This window comes from Balaenoptera physalus (genome assembly GCF_965194825.1).
Source record: "Balaenoptera physalus genome assembly, chromosome: 1".
Taxonomy (NCBI): Eukaryota; Metazoa; Chordata; class Mammalia; order Artiodactyla; family Balaenopteridae; genus Balaenoptera; species Balaenoptera physalus.
The window spans coordinates 140,241,131-140,258,188 of record NC_138882.1 but is presented as its reverse complement, the minus strand read 5'-3'; the positions used below and the strand labels follow the sequence as shown (position 1 = coordinate 140,258,188).

Genomic DNA, 17,058 nt, shown 5'->3' with positions numbered 1-17,058 from the left:
GGGTGGTGGTTCTGAGAAATGAAGGGCTTTAGGGTGTGTATGAAGGCAGGGCTGACTGGACGGCATGAGTTGGCTCTGAGGGGTGATGGAGGCAAAGCAGTGCACAGTGAGTCCTAGGATTTTGGCCTGAGCCTCTGTGTCACATGTACCTTAGGGTTGAGCTAGAGTCTGTCTAACCAGTGTGGTATGGAACATTTGGGTTATTTGCTGTTTAGTAATGCTCTTATGAACATCATTGTATGTAAACCACTGAGCAGATACCCTTTCCTTGGGATAGGTTACTAGGAATAAAATGACTGGATCAGAATAGTTTTTTTAAAAAAATATTTTATTTGTTTAGTTTCACTGGGTCCTAGGTGTGGCAGTTGCGGCTCGCAGGCTCCTTAGTTACAGCTCGCCAGCCCCTTAGTTGTGGCATGCAAATTTTTAGTTGTGGGATCTAGTTTCCTGACCAGGGATTGAACCCAGGCTCCTGCATTGGAAGTGCAGAGTCTTAACCACTGTGCCACCAGGGAAGTTCCCAGAATAGTTTTTAAACCATAGGGTAATGAGAGTTTTTTGTTTTGTTTTTTAACGTGGACCATTTTTAAAGTCTTTATTGAATTTGTTGCAGTATTGCTTCTGTTTTATGTTTTGGTTTTTTGGCCCCAGGCATGTGGGAACTTAGCTCCCTGACCAGGGATCAAACCTGCACCCCCTGCATTGGAAGGTGAAATCTTAACCACTGGACTGCCAGGGAAGTCCCACAAGAGTTTTAAACTTAGCTTACAAACATCCAGACAAGGTCTTGGTGTAAAGGTATCTAATAGGTGCTACTATATTCATGTAATTTTTGGCTTACTAAATATTTTATTTAAGTACAGACATAGATACACATACATTTGTACCTATGGGTTTTTTTTTTCGGCCATGCCGCATGGCTTGTGGCATCTTAGTTCCCCAACCAGGGATTGAACCCCGGGCTCTCAGCAGTGAAAGCGTGGAGCCCTAACCACCGGACCACCAGGGAATTCTCTGTACCTATGTATGTAAACTCTTTCCATGTTTTTCTGATTATAGAAATAGTTTGTATTAAGTTATCAAAGGTTTAGAAATACAAGAAAGATAAGGAAGCAAAAAACTTGTAATTGCATTAACTGGGAGCAAAAAATACTGTTAATACTCTTTTTAAAAAATTTATTTATTTATTTATTTTTGTCTGTGTTGGGTCTTCGTTTCTGTGTGAGGGCTTTCTCTAGTTGCGGCAAGTCGGGGCCAGTCTTCATCGCGGTGCGCAGGCCTCACTATCGCGGCCTCTTGTTGCGGAGCACAGGCTCCAGACGTGCAGGCTCAGTAGTTGTGGCTCACGGGCCTGTTTACTCCGCGGCATGTGGGATCTTCCCAGACCAGGGCTCGAACCCGTGTCCCCTGCATTGGCAGGCAGATTCTCAACCACTGCGCCACCAGGGAAGCCCTGTTAATACTTTTTATATGCAGGATATCTTCCAGACTGTTTTTCAAGAATACATTATGTATTACTGTTTTAAAAATTGCTTGTTTTATTTCACAATGTACCATTTAATATTTTACAGTGTCATTACAGTCTGTTCTTTAATGTGAGTTTAATGCTTTGTACTATTTCAATATAATTTTTATTCCACTCTTGATTTTGTGAAAAGGTAAAACATGCAGATGGTAAAATTTTCAAATACACTAGGAGTAGAGTGGAAGATCTCTCTTACATCCTGCCCTCTGGTTCCCCAGTTACTGTCCTCAGGGATACCTACTTTTTTACTTTTCTTGGATGTTCATCCAAAGAATTTGTGTATACATATATCTCATGTATGTATAGTGGTGCCTCTTTTAAAAAAAATGTACACATATATACTTTGTTTTGTCTTCTTTTTTTAAAACTTAGCAGTATAGCTTCGACATTGGTTTCTACTAGCACTTATCCACCTACCACATTCTTTAAAAAATAAGGCTGGATGCATACTCTTATTGTACAACTGTACCATTGTTTCTTTTTTTTTTTTTCTTAAATTAATTAATTTTATTTATTGATTTTTGGCTGCGTTGGGTCTTCGTTGCTGTGTGGGCTTTCTCTAGTTGCGGCGAGTGGGGGCTACTCTTCGTTGCGGTGCACAGGCTTCTCATTGCAGTGGCTTCTCTTGTTGTGGAGCACAGGCTCCAGGCATGCAGGCTTCAGGAGTTGTGGCACCCGGGCTCAGTAGTTGTGGCTCGTGGGCTCTAGAGCGCAGGCTCAGTAGTCGTGGCGCATGGACTTAGTTGCTCTGCGGCATGTGCGATCTTCCCGGACCAGGGCTTGAACCCATGTCCCCTGCACTGGCAGGTGGATTCTTAACCACTGCGCCACCAGGGAAGCCCCATTGTTTCTTTAACCAACCATTCTCAGGTGTTTTGGTCTCAGGACCGTTTAACACATATAAAAATCACTGAGAACCCCAAAGAGCCTTTTTTTATACAGGTTCTCCCTGTGGATACTAACTGTATTAGAAATTAAAACTGAGAAAATTTAAAAATATTTGCTAATTCATTAAAGCTAACAATAATAAACGCATTACATGTTAACATATTTCTATAAAAATATAACTATTTTCCAGAACAAACGCCAATGAGAAAGGGTAGTTTTGTTACAAGTATTTGCAAATCTCTTATGTTTGGCTTAATAGAAGAAAGCTAGATTCTCACATCTGGTTCTTCACTCAGGCGGTGTGCTATTTTGTTTTGGTTAAAGTATTGGAAGAATATGTGTCTTCACCCAGATACGTAGTTAAAGGGGGAACTCGCAGACTCCTGGAAGGGTCTCATGGTCCCTCGGGGATCCTTGGACCAGACTTTGAGAATGGCTGGTTTAACCAGTCCCCTGTTGATGGGAGGGTAGGTTATTTATAGCCTTTCAGTATACAAAGCATGCTGGCCTGAATGTCTTGTAAATATGTCTTTCGACAAATGTTTGAGTGCCAGGCAGTGTTGGCTTCTGGAACAGAAAGAGGTGAGACAAGGTCTATTCCCTGAAGGAGCTGCTAAGTTTATTGGGAGATGCAGTCAGGCAAACAAGCATGAAGTCGTGAAAGTCTGCAAGATGTGCGTTTGTAGGTCCTGGGGACGTAGAGAAGAGGCAGCCTACCCGGCATTTAGGAGGAGGTAGGGTTCGGGAAGGCTTTTTAGAGCTGGAGGAGACTCCTGAGCTGTTCTGACAAATGAGCCCATCTGCAACGTGAGGAAAGGTGGTTGTTGCCACAGAGAATTGGAACTCCCCCTCTAGAGCTTGTTTGTGGTTCACAGGGATCTTTTGTGTGCTTTTGTGGCTTGATCACACCTTGTATAGTATCGTTTCAGACCTCATTCATCTCTTAGCTGTACATACTATCAAAGGAAAGGGTTATTATACCTGCTGCAGATCACCTTTTCCAGTTTCCATTACTTGTGCTTACCTTTAAGATACATACACATATGGTACCAGGAAACCTTTAGTCTTCTGCTTCAGGCTTCCTGGAACTCACGGGATGGCAACTGATCATGAAACCTAGTAAACTGGGTACTAGACTATTAGCTATAAATCCACCCATTGCGAAGAGCACATAGAATTGCCTCTTTAACAGTCTACCAAGTAAATTGTTACATGGTATTATATTATGCTAGTCTGCTCAGTAGCACTCTGTGGTCCATGTTGTGAGAAGATTTAAGACTCAGAAATTGTTTTTCTTGTAAAGTTTTAGACAGTATGCTTTCACAATGGATCAGATAATATCAACTACGTATTGTCTTTTAGCAAACTGATAGATACACATTTTTATTCATATATTTTTAAAGCAGGTAGTAGAGGCTTTGGATTACTCTGCCTTTTTCCCTCCACCACTTGATATTTAGTTCAGGTTGGCCTTTAAGACATAGTACAAAAGGTCTCATTTGTAGAGCTTCCTGCAGTTCAGTTAGATGGCTGATGTTATATTTTAACAGTCTCACTTCCAAGTTCCAAGAGTTCTTGTACTGGTTAAACGACAGGTTCAGCAGCAAGCATCCCTTCCTTAGCCAGAAAGACTGATAGTATTGCAATAATGCAAAGTCAGTCCTGCTCATCAAATTCCCAAGAAGCTAGAAATCAACTATTTTCTGTACTAAAGCACTTTTTTTTTATTGACCAGCAACCTGTGACCCTGGCACTTTGTAATTCTTGGTGACTGTAATTCTTTTGACTTGGTCATTGTAACTAACGTTTGCAGTGGATCAAGCGTGTGCTAGGCGCTGCAGTGGCTAATGTATGCACATTCTCTAGTCTACACACACATCTACAGGGCAGTTGAAATACATCATTTTACAAGTAAAGAAATGGCCTCAGAGAGGTTGACTTACTTACCTTAGGTTAAACAGTTAGTTAAATAGAGAAGCTAGCATTCAAACTTGGGACCACATGGTTGGGATTAAACTTCCCATTATGTCGTGCTGCTATGCAGGTACTCCAGTAACTACTGAAAATCCACTTCATGTCTTAGAAATGCCACACTGGGACAGGAATGGCAGGGAACCTTTGCAGCTTAGTTCTCCACAAGTCCACTGAGATTCAGCTTTAAGGGTGACCTAGAGATATGTGGTTTGTTGTTATCATTCTGTCCTTAAAACATTAAAAAAAAAAACTAAAAAAGGACGAACTTCCTCCTTTCTCTTAAATAAAAGGCCAGAAAAGGTCTGCAATAGAAACCATGTGTAATTGTGAGGAGGCAGAAATTGCTTCTCATCAAAATGGTAAGACTTCTGGAATAGTACCTGTACTTGTTTCTTTATTAGTTGTTTGACAAATGTTTCTATGCCTGCGTTAGGTGGGGGGAGGCATGCACAAGTGCCCTTGAAGCATTTATGGTTTAAGATTCAAGTTCTTGGTTCCACGTTACAGTCCTATGAGTCATGGTGGGGTGTATGTGGGTGAAGTGCTGGTCACGGACACGGTCGGGGAGGGCGTTATGCAGAGGTACCTTTCTCCCATAATGCCTTTCACACTTCCATTAATCTCGCAGTCTATTTTCAGTCCCATCACTTCCATGAAGCTTTTCCACAGCTGTTGCAGCTACATGTCATTTTCTAATCTGGAATTTCTCTCATACCCATCTGTACCTCTAACATGGCATTTATTAATACCTCCCGGTAAGATGATCTATTTCATAACTTCAGTTACAATCGTTCACCATCTGAATAGTAAGTTCATTAGCGTCAGTTCAGCTCAACAGATGTTTTGATAGCCTATTAGGGCAGGAGGGACAAACAAAGGAAAAATAATCAAGATAACTTTGTACACCTTATGCTTTATAAGTACTATGAAGAAAATGTAATAGTACAATGACAGAGTGACTGGGAAGACCACTTGGGAATGTGAAGTCGGAGGAGGGCTGTCTGAGGAGATGATGTATAATCTGAGCTCTGAACATGCGTGTGGAAGCCAGGTGTATGTAGACTTGGTCAGAGGGAAGATCATGTGACAAGACTGTAATGTAGGAGTGAGCTTTCCATCAGTGGAGGGGAGAGGAGGCAGGTGTCTCCGGGGCACCATGAGCGTGGAGGAGATGGCAGAAAAGGAGGCTGGAAAGGTAGGCCTAAGGCCTTGCAGGCTGGCCAGGAGTTTGGGCTTCATTATAACTGGATGAGAAGTGATGGGTTTGTTGTTGTTTTTTGTTATTTTTGTTTACTTTTTATATATAACAGCTTTACTGAGATATAACTTGCATATAGTAAAGTTTATCCTTTTAGAGTGCACGAAGCAGTGCTTTTCAGTATATTTTATAGAGTTGTGCGACCATCACCACTATCTAATTTCAGAACATTTTCATTACCGTGGAGAGAAACCCTGTACCCATTAGCAGTCATTCCCCATTCCCCCCTCCCTCCAGCCCCTGATAATCACTAATCTACTTTCAGTTTGTATGCATTTGCCTTTTTTGATGTTTCATATAAATGGACTCATACAATATGTGATTTTTTTGGAGCTGGCTTCTTTAACTTTGCATGTTTTCAAGATTCAACTATGTGGTAATATGATATGTATCAGTACTTCATTCCTTTTTATTGCCTGATAATACTCTATTGGATGGCTATACCACATTTTGTTTATTCTCTCATTTGTTGATGCACACTTGGGTTGTTTCCTGCTATGAACATTAGTATACACGTTTTTGTGTGGACATATGTTTTCATCTCCCTTGGGTGTATACCTAGCAGTGGAATTGCTAAGTCATGTGGTAACACTATGTTTAACATTTAGAGCAACTGCCAAACTATTTTCTAAAGCAGCTGCATCATTTCATATTCCCACCACCTATGAATGAGTTTTCCAATGTTTTCACATCCTCATCAGTGCTTGTTATTGTCTTTTTCTTTTTTCTTTTAGCCTCCCTAGTGGGTGTGAAGTGGTATCTCATTGTGGTTTTGATTTGCATTTCCTTAAGGACTAACGATGTTGAACATCTTTTCTTGTGCTTCTGACCATTTGTATGTCTTGTCTTCGTTGCAGAAATGTCTATTGGAGAAATCTGTGCCAGTTTTTAAGATTGGCTCACTTGTCCTTTATTGTTGAGTTCTTTATATATTTTGGTTATAAGTCCCTTATTAGATACATGATTTGCATATATTGTCTCCCATTCTGTGAATTGTCTTTATTTTTTTGTTTTGTTTTTTTTTTTTGGCTGCGCCATGTGGCTTAGTTCCCCAACCAGGGATCAAACCTGGGCCCTCGTCAGTGAAAGCACCGGGTCTTAACCACTGGACCGCCAGGGAATTCCCTGTGAATTGTCTTTTTACTTTCTTTTTTTTAAAAAATAAATGGATGTATTTATATGTTTATTTTTTGGCTGCATTGGGTTTTTGTTGCTGTGGGCAGGCTTTCTTAGTTGCGGCAAGCAGGGGCTACTCTTCGTAGCGGTGTGCGGGCTTCTCATTGCAGTGGCTTCTCTTGTTGTGGAGCGTGGGCTCCAGGCACATGGGCTTCAGTAGTTGTGGCGCATGGGCTTAGTAGCTTTGCGGCATGTGGGATCTTCCGGGACTAGGGCTCGAACCTGTGTCCCCTGCATTGGCAGGCGATTCTTAACCACTGTGCCACCAGGGAAGTCCTACTTTCTTAATGGGGTCCTTGGAAGCATAAAAGTTTCGAAGTTTGATGAAATCCAGTTTACCTGTGTTCTTTTCTTCTTTTGCTGCTTGTGATTTTGGTGTTGTGGCTAAGATACCATTGCCTCATCTAAGGTGAAGCCACTCTTTTTAAATATGGAATTGACAATCTGGTTCACATTTTTTTAAATTAATGTTTATTGGAGTATAGTTGCTTTACATGATTCACATTTTTTAATAGATCACTCAGGTTGTTTGGAAACTGGACTGGATGGTTCTAGAGTGAAACTTCCAAAGACAGGTAAGAGGTTGTTACAGTATCCACAGACAAATGGGTAGACTTTAAACTTCAGTAAGCACTTGTTTAATCAAGGTATTCTAATAGCATCCTGCTAGTAGGAATAAAAAATGGTCTCCACCTGTAAAAAATTCACAAGGTAGGGACTTCCCTGGTGGTGCAGTGGTTAAGAATCCACCTGCCAATGCAGGGGACACGGGTTCAAGCCCTGGTCTGTGAAGATCCCACGTGCTGCTGAGCAACCAAGCCCGTGTGCCACAACTACTGAGCCTACGCTCTAGAGCCCATGAGCCACAACTACTGAGCACGTGTGCCACAACTACTGAAGCCCACGTGCCTAGAGCCCATGCTCCACAACAAGAGAAGCCACCGCAATGAGAAGTCTGCACACTGCAACAAAGAGTAGCCCCCGCTCGCCGCAACTAGAGAAAGCTGGCGTGCAGCAACGAAGACTCAATACAGCCAAAAATAAATAGATAAATAAATTTATTAAAAAAAAAAAAAGAAATTCACAAGGTAAAACATATAGCCGATTAATTGTTTTATCAGGCAGATTTTACTGAATACTGTAAAAAAAGAATGAAAATTCTATTATAAGAACAGTGAGGAGAGTTCATTTTTGTATCTCCAGTGTCTTAACATACAGTCAATGCATAATAGTTGTTCTGTGACACTTCTGGATGACAGAGTAACTGAAAGCTGTGACATTAGAGCTGGGCCTTGACAGATAGGTAAGGTACTGGCAGTTGGAAAAGTGGGAGCAGGTTGTTTTTGATGGAAAGATCATGTCTGGGAATAGGTGATTAAAATTAAGCGTATTTTGGTTGAAACCTAGAGTTGCGGAATTATAGGCAGTGAGGCTGGAAATGTCCCTGGGGGCTTATATGTAATTCCAGGTTGAGTTTGTAACTAGGAAGACTGTGGGGAGTCAGTGCCTTCCTCAAACTCCTTTAGTGGTTTGATTGTTTTTCATAGCAAAGTATGGGGTCGACTGTGATGGAGAGGAAGTGGAGCACAGCTAAGGTAGTGTCACAACTGTTAGATCAGGTATACAGTAAAAGTAATGGAAAGAAGCGTTTGGGAGAAGTTGAGGTGGTGATGGCAGTACCTGATGTGACTGTGTATGGGAATGGTGGGCAAGGGCAGATCCAACTGCAGCCCTTTGAAGTGCAAAATTTCAACGATTGTGGAGAAAAGTGGTCTCATTTAACAGAAGGAGGGCAGTCCATACCTGTGGGAAGTTCCAGTTGCAAGTACCCATGTAGGTTTGGCATAGCAAGTAGTTGGCACGGAGGTTGGCTCCATGGCGTAGAGGAAATATAGTTGGGCTTTGGTGTCATGCATACCTCGGGCTCGACCTCTATTAATTGTGTTGTCCTTCTGTTTTCCTTTGAATTTTCTTGGCGTTTCCATTCTTGTCCAAACAAAAATACTTACATTAAAGTTACGTGTGTGCCTCTTTTGGAAGACTCCCTTAACGTAAAATTGCTTTTTAAAAGTTGTGTCATCATTAAAAGGGACAGTTTTCTAACTTTACCTATTTGTCTGATTGGATAGATTTTCTCAAGGTCTTTTAATATGCAGGTAGCTGACATATCTGATTCAACTTTTGCTTTGCTTGGTTTTCCTAAATTCTAACACAACTGCTTCTGTATTTTTTCTCCTACATGACCCCTGTAGATCTTGGTAAAAATAACCCATGTGATTTGCAGGAGAGCTATAAAATATTGATTGCATATATGACTATAGTTTCCCAGTTTTCTTAAATGGTGACTATAAATACCAACCAAGGACATAATTTAGTTTTTCCAAGAGGGAGACTGATTTTCAACTTGCATTACTTCAGTGGGCTTAGTTTTTAAAAAAAATCAAGGGTACAGCTTGGAATGGGATGAAAGTGCAAAACCTTTTCATTGAGCTCATAGTTTTGTTTCAGTTTTCTAGGGTTCTTAGGAACTAAACACTGTGCATAACAATGACTGTATTAGTTTAATTATTTGTTCCATTTCTTAACATCTTAGAATTGGAAGGGATTTTAAGTCCTTCTGTCCAAGTGGCCATTCTGTGCTAGATCTCCTCTATAGAAGCTGACAGCCAACTTGCAGGCTCTTTGATTGCTGGACAGGTCTAATTGTTGGAAGATTTTTTTTCCTTATACTGAGATGAAAGCCAACTCCTTGAAACTGTCATCCATAAACTGTCATCCACTTATCCAGCTTCAGTCTTTTGTTGTCACATAAATTAAACCCACTAGCTCTTCAGATAATTGAAAATAGTTGCTAGGCACCACTTCCCTGACTTAAGTTGCCTTTTTTTTCCCCAAGAGAAACAGCCCTAGTTCCCCCAGCCATTCTTCCCATGATACCATTTCTAGATTCTTTTGCAGCCTGATTTCACTATGACCCTTTTAATCTGCAGTGGCCACCCTTCCGAACAACTGGCTAAATGTGGCAGGATCATTGTAGCTATGTTACCGGAAAGCCAGGTTCACCTCTTGGTGGGTGTCAAGCCAAAACACACAACCAAGGTGAAGAATGGGAGATGGAAGGACTTATTACTTACAGCAAGTAATTTGGGATCTTTCCCAAAGCAGCGTCCCCAAACAGCAAGACTGGGGAAGTTTTAAGCTAAGGGGACATGCATATTCATGAAGGGGCTTGAGCAGAGAAAAATTCAGCTTAGAATTGGGGCAAAGGTCTAAGTCTTGGTTGATTGAAGCCTAGTGGGTCAACATCATCATCCTGTCCTCCACCTGGGTGGGGGCTTTAGTTCCTGCAGAACTCAAATATGTATATTGTGCTGTGTATCCCTTGAGGAGGAAATAGGACTCTGCTTTATCACTGGACTATTGTTTGACTGCCTTTTCTCTGTTCCTACATTCCTTTGTTCCCTTAAGATCATTGATGACTGAGACCTGTTCAAGGGCAAGCATTGTGGCCAGGCTTAGATCACAAAACGGCCTAGGCCAAAATGGCTTCTCTCATGTCAAGAAAGCCATTCCTAGTTCTTCTTCTCTGGGACCTTCTAACCTATCTGCTTACAGTTATGATAGATTTACTTATATAGTCTACTCTAAACGAACATGTTATTTGGGAGTATTTCTGAACATTGTCCTGCAATGCACAGTGTCGTTCAAGTAGCCTTGTAAAGCTGACAGGATTTGAGGATGTGTACTAGGGTCATCTCAGACCTAAGTACAGACACCAGCGACTCCACACTACTCAACTCTATAGTCCTGTCCTTGAGTGAGGGGCCAGAGATCGTCTCTCTTCCTTGGCTCCTTCTGAAGGTTAGAATAGCTAAAAAATTAGGGACAAATTAGAAAGATTCCAGGACGAACTCCAGATGGAATTAATCACTTAGCCTAAAGATTGCAGGACACGGATCAGCGATGAACAACTCATGACCAGATTTACCCAGATTGTCATTAATTATAGTTTATTTGGATTGTTTTCCACATATTATTTTATGAAACCCAGGACTGTAGAGACTCAGGTTACTGAATGAGAGTTGGAGTGCCTGATGCACAGTGAGGCCAAATGAACGGAAAAGTCGGAGTTGGGAGCAGGCAAAGTTTTATTGCAGGGTGGTCAAGCATGGAGAACGGGTGGCTTGTGCACAGAAACCCCTGAACTTCCTGATGGTTTTTGGGAAAGGTTTTTTTTTTTTTTTTTTAATATATATATATTTTTTATTTATGGCTGTGTGTTGGGTCTTCGTTTCTGTGCGAGGGCTTCCCCTAGTTGCAGCAAGTGGGGGCCACTCTTCATCACGGTGCGCGGGCCTCTCACTATCGCGGCCTCTCTTGTTGCGGAGCACAGGCTCCAGACGCGCAGGCTCAGTAATTGTGGCTCACGGGCCCAGCCGCTTCGCGGCATGTGGGACCTTCCCAGACCAGGGCTCGAACCCGTGTCCCCTGCATTGGCAGGCAGATTCTCAACCACTGCGCCACCAGGGAAGCCCGGAAAGGTTTTTATAGGCAAAATTTGGGGTGAGGGCTGCAGGATGTGTGACTTTGTTCTGATTGGTTGATGGTGAGGTAACAGGGCGGTGCTCCAAGAATCTTGAGCTCAGCCTGAAGTTACCTTCCTCCACCTGGGTGGGGCCTTAGTGCTGCAGAAGAACTCAAAGATATTGTTATGTATATCCCTTGAGGAGGAACTTGGATCCTGCTTTAATCCCTGCACTGTAGTTTCTTGATCGTTCCTCCTTTGTTTCTTCATTCCCTATTGCTCTGAGTAGTAGCTGTTTGAATCTGCCCTTTGGAACTCAGGGAAGGTTTAGAAGGCTGAAGCCTTTATCCTGCAAATAAGAAGTGGGGACCCGGAAAGGCTTTTGTGCCCAGGAGGGCCCCACAGGGTCCTGCTCAATTTCACTTACGGTAAATATTTTAGCGATGCAAAGCTCTGAGAGGTAGTCTTTAAGAGTTTGGGCTCTGACCCACATAGCTGGGTTTGGAATCTGACTTGGCCACCCTACCTGTATGAACTTGGGTAAAGTAGCTAACCTAACCCTAAACTTTTTGTGTTAAGTCATTTGTAAACTGAGAGTAATGGTAGAGCTACCTCACAGGGTTTCCTTGTGCGTATTAAGTTAATATGAGTCGGCAGGGCGGAGGCTAGGATGAGATGAGCAAGGCACTCTCCTTGAGTAAAAAATTTAAAGGGGTGCCAAAAAATCAGTAAACAAGATAAGTAGTAGTGTAATGCAGTAAAATGAACAAATACCAACATTTTAAATAAAGAGCAGATCCGACAGGACTGAGATTAGGGTGAGGTGAGTGAGAACGAGTTGTGTGCAGGCTTGGATTCTCTTTAAAATTTTCGTAGTTGTTCATCCTGGATTTTTTGCCTTAATTTGATATTTGAAAACACTGGATTAAAATATCTATCTTGGTTACTAGAGCTTGTTTTCTCTTGTACCCTCTCCAATTTTTTGCCCAAGGTGAGTGCCCTGGTTGCAGGCAAATGTGTTGTGTGTTGATGTTTGTTTGTAGTTATTGCAGGGATGTCAGTTTTGTGGAGGAAATGCATTCTAAGAGCCTCCTGGAAGGACTACTTTCCCCAGCATAGATATTTCTGTTACGTTATCTCAGAGTGCCAGTCCAAATCTCGTAATCAAGGTCAGTTTTAGGTTTCCAAATGTCATGTTTCAAACACTGCTGAAGTTCACACTCCAGAGAATAAATGCATGCACTGAGCTTATGTCTAGAGGAATCCAGCCAAACCAAACAGCACTGCAACATTGATTCTCCTCGATGGTAGGGATTGTGAAAGATGAACACAGCTGGTGGCTGAGCCGGAGCTGGAACTACTGTTAGTCGGCACGAGATGTTCTAAGTGACAGAAGGCAGGACCCCACTGGGGGTTGGGAAGTGGTGTTTCTAGAAGTTAAATTATGGTGATAGAGTCTTTCTGTAATTCTGGTTCTGCTCCAGTTTGCCTTTAGTTTATAAAGGCCTGATTCTTTTTTTTTAAATTAATTAATTTATTTTTGGCTGCATTGGGTCTTTGTTGCTGCGCAGGGGCTTTCTCTAGTTGCGGCGAGCGGGGGCTACTCTTTGTTGCGGTGCGCGGGCTTCTCATTGCGGTGGCTTCCCTTGTTGCGGAGCACAGGCTCTAGGCGCATGGGCTTCAGTAGTTGTGGCACGCAGGCTCAGTAGTTGTGGCTTGTGGGCTCTAGAGTGCAGGCTCAGTAGTTAGGGCACATGGGCTTAGTTGCTCTGCGGCATGTGGGATCTTCCTGGACCAGGGCTGGAACCCTTGTCCCCTGCATTGGCAGGCGGATTCTTAACCACTGCGCCACAAGGGAAGCCCCAGGCCTGATTATAAACATGTCTGTCCTGCAAATCTTTTTCATAGTTAGTGACCAGTGAAGGGCAAAAAAAAAGCTGCAGAATGTTTTAAAGCATTGTTCTTGACAGTCCAGATGTCACATAGGCAAGGCAAGGTATCTGCTGGGCACCACCTTATTGCAGTAGTCTTTCCTTCTTTCCTTCCTTCTTCCCTTACCCTTATACAGATTATCCAATGTTGCTTTTCGCACAAAGTAAGAGAAATAGTTGTTCTTAAAAGGTCACGTGAACTGGATGTTGATGCTTTGCATAAAATACGTAAAGCTAAATAAACTAATAATCACCATAGCAGTTATCATTGGCTTTGATGAGGTTTAAATTTACCTGCAGGTTTTCTCATTTTGTTTTTATATACCAAAGAGTGGAATCCAGTTACATACTTGAGAAGTGGAATGAGTTAAAACATAACTTCATTTTGTTGGCTGCTGCCAGACAGTTCTGCTTTGCTGTGTCGAGGTGGCTCTGTTGCATGAATTTGATCATTTTTAGAGACTCCAGGTATTTTCTGGCTTAGCATTTAAAAAAAAAAAGGGATGAGAAATTCTTGTCTGAAAAGAGTGTATGTCACCTTCTTTGTACCAATTTTCAGAGAACAGCTGTGGCAGCTGCTGAGCTATATATGTCTGCTTTGTTTTCCCTCTTTCATTTGGTGGGTGGAGAAAGTGTGAAAGTTTTAAGTTGAGGCTAAAATTGTATATCTGGTGGAGCATTCAATTTCATGTATATGCATATCTAGCAGAAGATGTAGAGACCTGAGTGTATACTCTACACTCAAGTGTAGTGTAGAATTCAGCTTCATCGAGGGGCCAGCAAACTAGTGGCGCTTTCATTTACAAGGGAAACATCCTCAGTTATTGAGGAACTCCTTTTGGAATAGAGGCAACTAACTGTGGGCATACATTGTCCTAGCCTGAAAGCAATCCTTTGGTTTAATGGGCAGAGCTTTATGTTTCCTGTTGGGTAATTTACCAGCTCATCTTCAGATTAGTTAGTGAGGTAAGACTTCCAGAGTCAGAGAATGAAATCCAGTGCTATCTTCTCTTCCTCCTCATTACTTCTGCTTCTGGGCCAGCTTGGACTGAGTTTTAAAGAGATTTGCAAACCACAAATCCTGGTCGTTAGTGTTGAGTCATTACGATGTGTGGCCTGGGAGTGACTGTGCTCAGGCATAGACGTGCTGTCATGGTGTGGGTGATGGGCGACCCTGGGGAACAGTCTGTGGCACTTGGCTGGTCCTCCAACATTATCTGTTGAGTCAGGAAGACTCAGGTTCCCATCACCTCCTCGGTCAGTACACAGCATTTCACTCCACCATCTATGGTACTGGCCACTCTCTAATCACTCCTTTTTCAGATTTCACGCTTCCCTGGAATTCTTCACTTCTGCCTTTCAGTCTTATAAGGGCTGCCATTTTCTGCATTCCTTACTCCTTGTTGGACATTAATCTTCTTCTTCCAAAGGACTCCTAATCTTAGGTGGTTGTGTTAAAGGTTTGGGGGTGATGAAGTTTAGAGTCTGGCATAAGCAACATCTTGACACGGCATATTATTATTATTTTTTGGCCACGCCACGCAGCTTGTGGGATTTTAGTTCCCCAGTCAACCAGGGATCGAACCCGGACCCCCCTGCAGTGGAAGCATGGAGTCTTAACCCCTGGACCGCCAGGGAAGTCCTGACATGGCATATTAGACACCACTGTCTGAAAACCTGTCTGCCATTCCCTACACACCCCTTTAGCCCTGCCTGCCCCTCTCCTAACTTAGAGTTCAGTTTACCTTCCTGTTCTTTTCCTTTCTGGAAAATTTGCTCTTTTTCTGTCTACCAGCTTTCAGTCATCTAAAACCTGTTGTTACTTTCTTATCCAGAGCAGTTTACCTTTTCAGCGTCTACCCCGCAGATAAATCCTAGCCCTACCTTTGCTGAGCCAAAACCTCATTAAATTGCTTTCCCTGAATGAAGTGTAGACATATGCTTTAAAACTTTAGTGTGCTTTTTAAATCTCATTAAATTTTAGATAAAAGTTTCTTATGTCCCCTCAAGTACTTCTAAGAAAGAGAAGAGTATTATTAAGACTTAGTTCCCCAGGACTTCCCTGGTGGCGCAGTGGTTAAGAATCTGCCTGCCAATGCAGGGGACACGGGTTCAAGCCCTGGTCCAGGAAGATCTCACATGCCGCGGAGCAACTAAGCCCGTGTGCCACAACTACTGAGCCTGCACTCTAGAGCCTGTGAGCCACAACTACTGAGCTCGCATGCCACAACTACTGAAGCCCGCGTGCCTAGAGCCCGTGCTCCACAACAAGAGAAGCCACCGCGATGAGAAGCCCGCGCACTGCAATGAAGAGTAGCCCCCGCTCGCCACAACTAGAGAAAGCCCCTGCGCAGCAACAAAGACACAACACAGCCAAAAATAAATAAACTTATTTAAAAAAAAGACTTAGTTTCCCTTTGCCTAGGACAAACCCTCAAGTGTCAGGGTTTTTTTTTTTTTTTTTTCTTGCTACATTTTGCTTTTCTTCCTTTTTAAAAAATTCTATTTTTATTTGTTTGCTTATTCAACTTTGAAAACCTCTTGAAGGCATCCTTTGCTCCCTGAGGCTTAGTTTAAGTCACTCATCTAGACCAGACCTGCAGTTGAGATGTCCTCAGTTCAGAAGGGGAGAGGGCAGATGGCTGAACAAAGGATGGCACTGTGGGAGGAATTGGGAGGAAGAGACTAGTTGCCTGAGGAAGTGGAGAAAGGCTTGGAGGCAGGGCCAGGGAATTCAGCACTTTCGGGCATGTAAGATACAGGCTCTGGGAACACATCGCCTGGGAAGCTAAAATACTTCGTATCTCCATTTCTTCAACTATAAACCAAGGATAATAATGGTACTACGTCTGGGACTTCCCTGGAAGTCCAGTGGTTAGCACTCTGAGCTTCCACTGCAGGGGGCACGGGTTCAGTCCCTGGTGGGGGAACTAAGATCCCACATGCTGTGCGGTGTGGCCAAAAAAAAAAAAAAAATGGTACTACGTCTTAGCCTTGTTGTAAAAATCAAATGAGATAATGCATATAAGTGGTTTGAGTAGGGCTTGGCCCAGTGTTAAATTTTTTAATGTGACGCATAATAAGGTTGAAATAAATTTCCAGGCCCGACAGAACTGCTTCTGCTTGGTGTGCCACACCAGCAAACCGAAACTTAGATAAGTTTCATGTCCATGTCAGTGTTCTGCTTGACCATAAACGTGGTACATCCAGTCAGCCAGTCCCCAAATGCCAAGCCAGCTCTAGGTCTTCTCACCCTAAACCAGATCGACTGACGATGTGGCCCCAGCCAATCAGATATCTTTTTCTTGTCTCTTCTTTGTTCTGTATTCTTTATCCTATAAAGGGCTTCCTGCCTTCTGCCCCATCTTGCAGTTCTCTGAAAGGAGACTGTCTACTTCATTAAGTGTTTAAAGTTTGTTTGTATCACCTAAATTGTCATCTTTAATCATTTTTTTTAACAGTAGGAATTAGTAGAACCTTGCAATTAACTATATACCTACAAATACATAAAATGACATACATTTAAAAAATTTGTAATATTCTCCCTTTTTGGGTACAAAACACTTTTTTTTTTTTTTTAATACTGGAATACATATCTGTATCTTTTTAAAAATTAATTAATTTATTTTTATTTTTGGCTGTGTTGGGTCTTCGTTTCTGTGCGAGGTCTTTCTCTAGTTGTGGCAAGCGGGGGCCACTCTTCATCGCGGTGCGCGGGCCTCTCATTATCGCAGCCTCTCTTGTTGCGGAGCACAGGCTCCAGACGCGCAGGCTCAGCAGT

At 42.5% G+C, this 17,058-nt stretch overlaps 1 protein-coding gene and 1 long non-coding RNA gene across 8 annotated transcripts in view; both read left to right on the top strand.

Annotated features, from left to right (window-relative positions):
- Positions 1-17,058, top strand: part of AK4 (adenylate kinase 4) — a gene marked incomplete at its 3' end in the record, with an annotated part of 74,605 nt that overhangs the window by 6,329 nt on the left and 51,218 nt on the right. The gene's annotated exons all lie outside the window — the stretch shown is intronic.
- On the top strand, positions 6,896-15,689 carry LOC309659488. The gene is made up of 2 exons (XR_014262833.1): positions 6,896-11,036; positions 11,349-15,689. It is a non-coding gene; the product is annotated as an uncharacterized lncRNA (long non-coding RNA).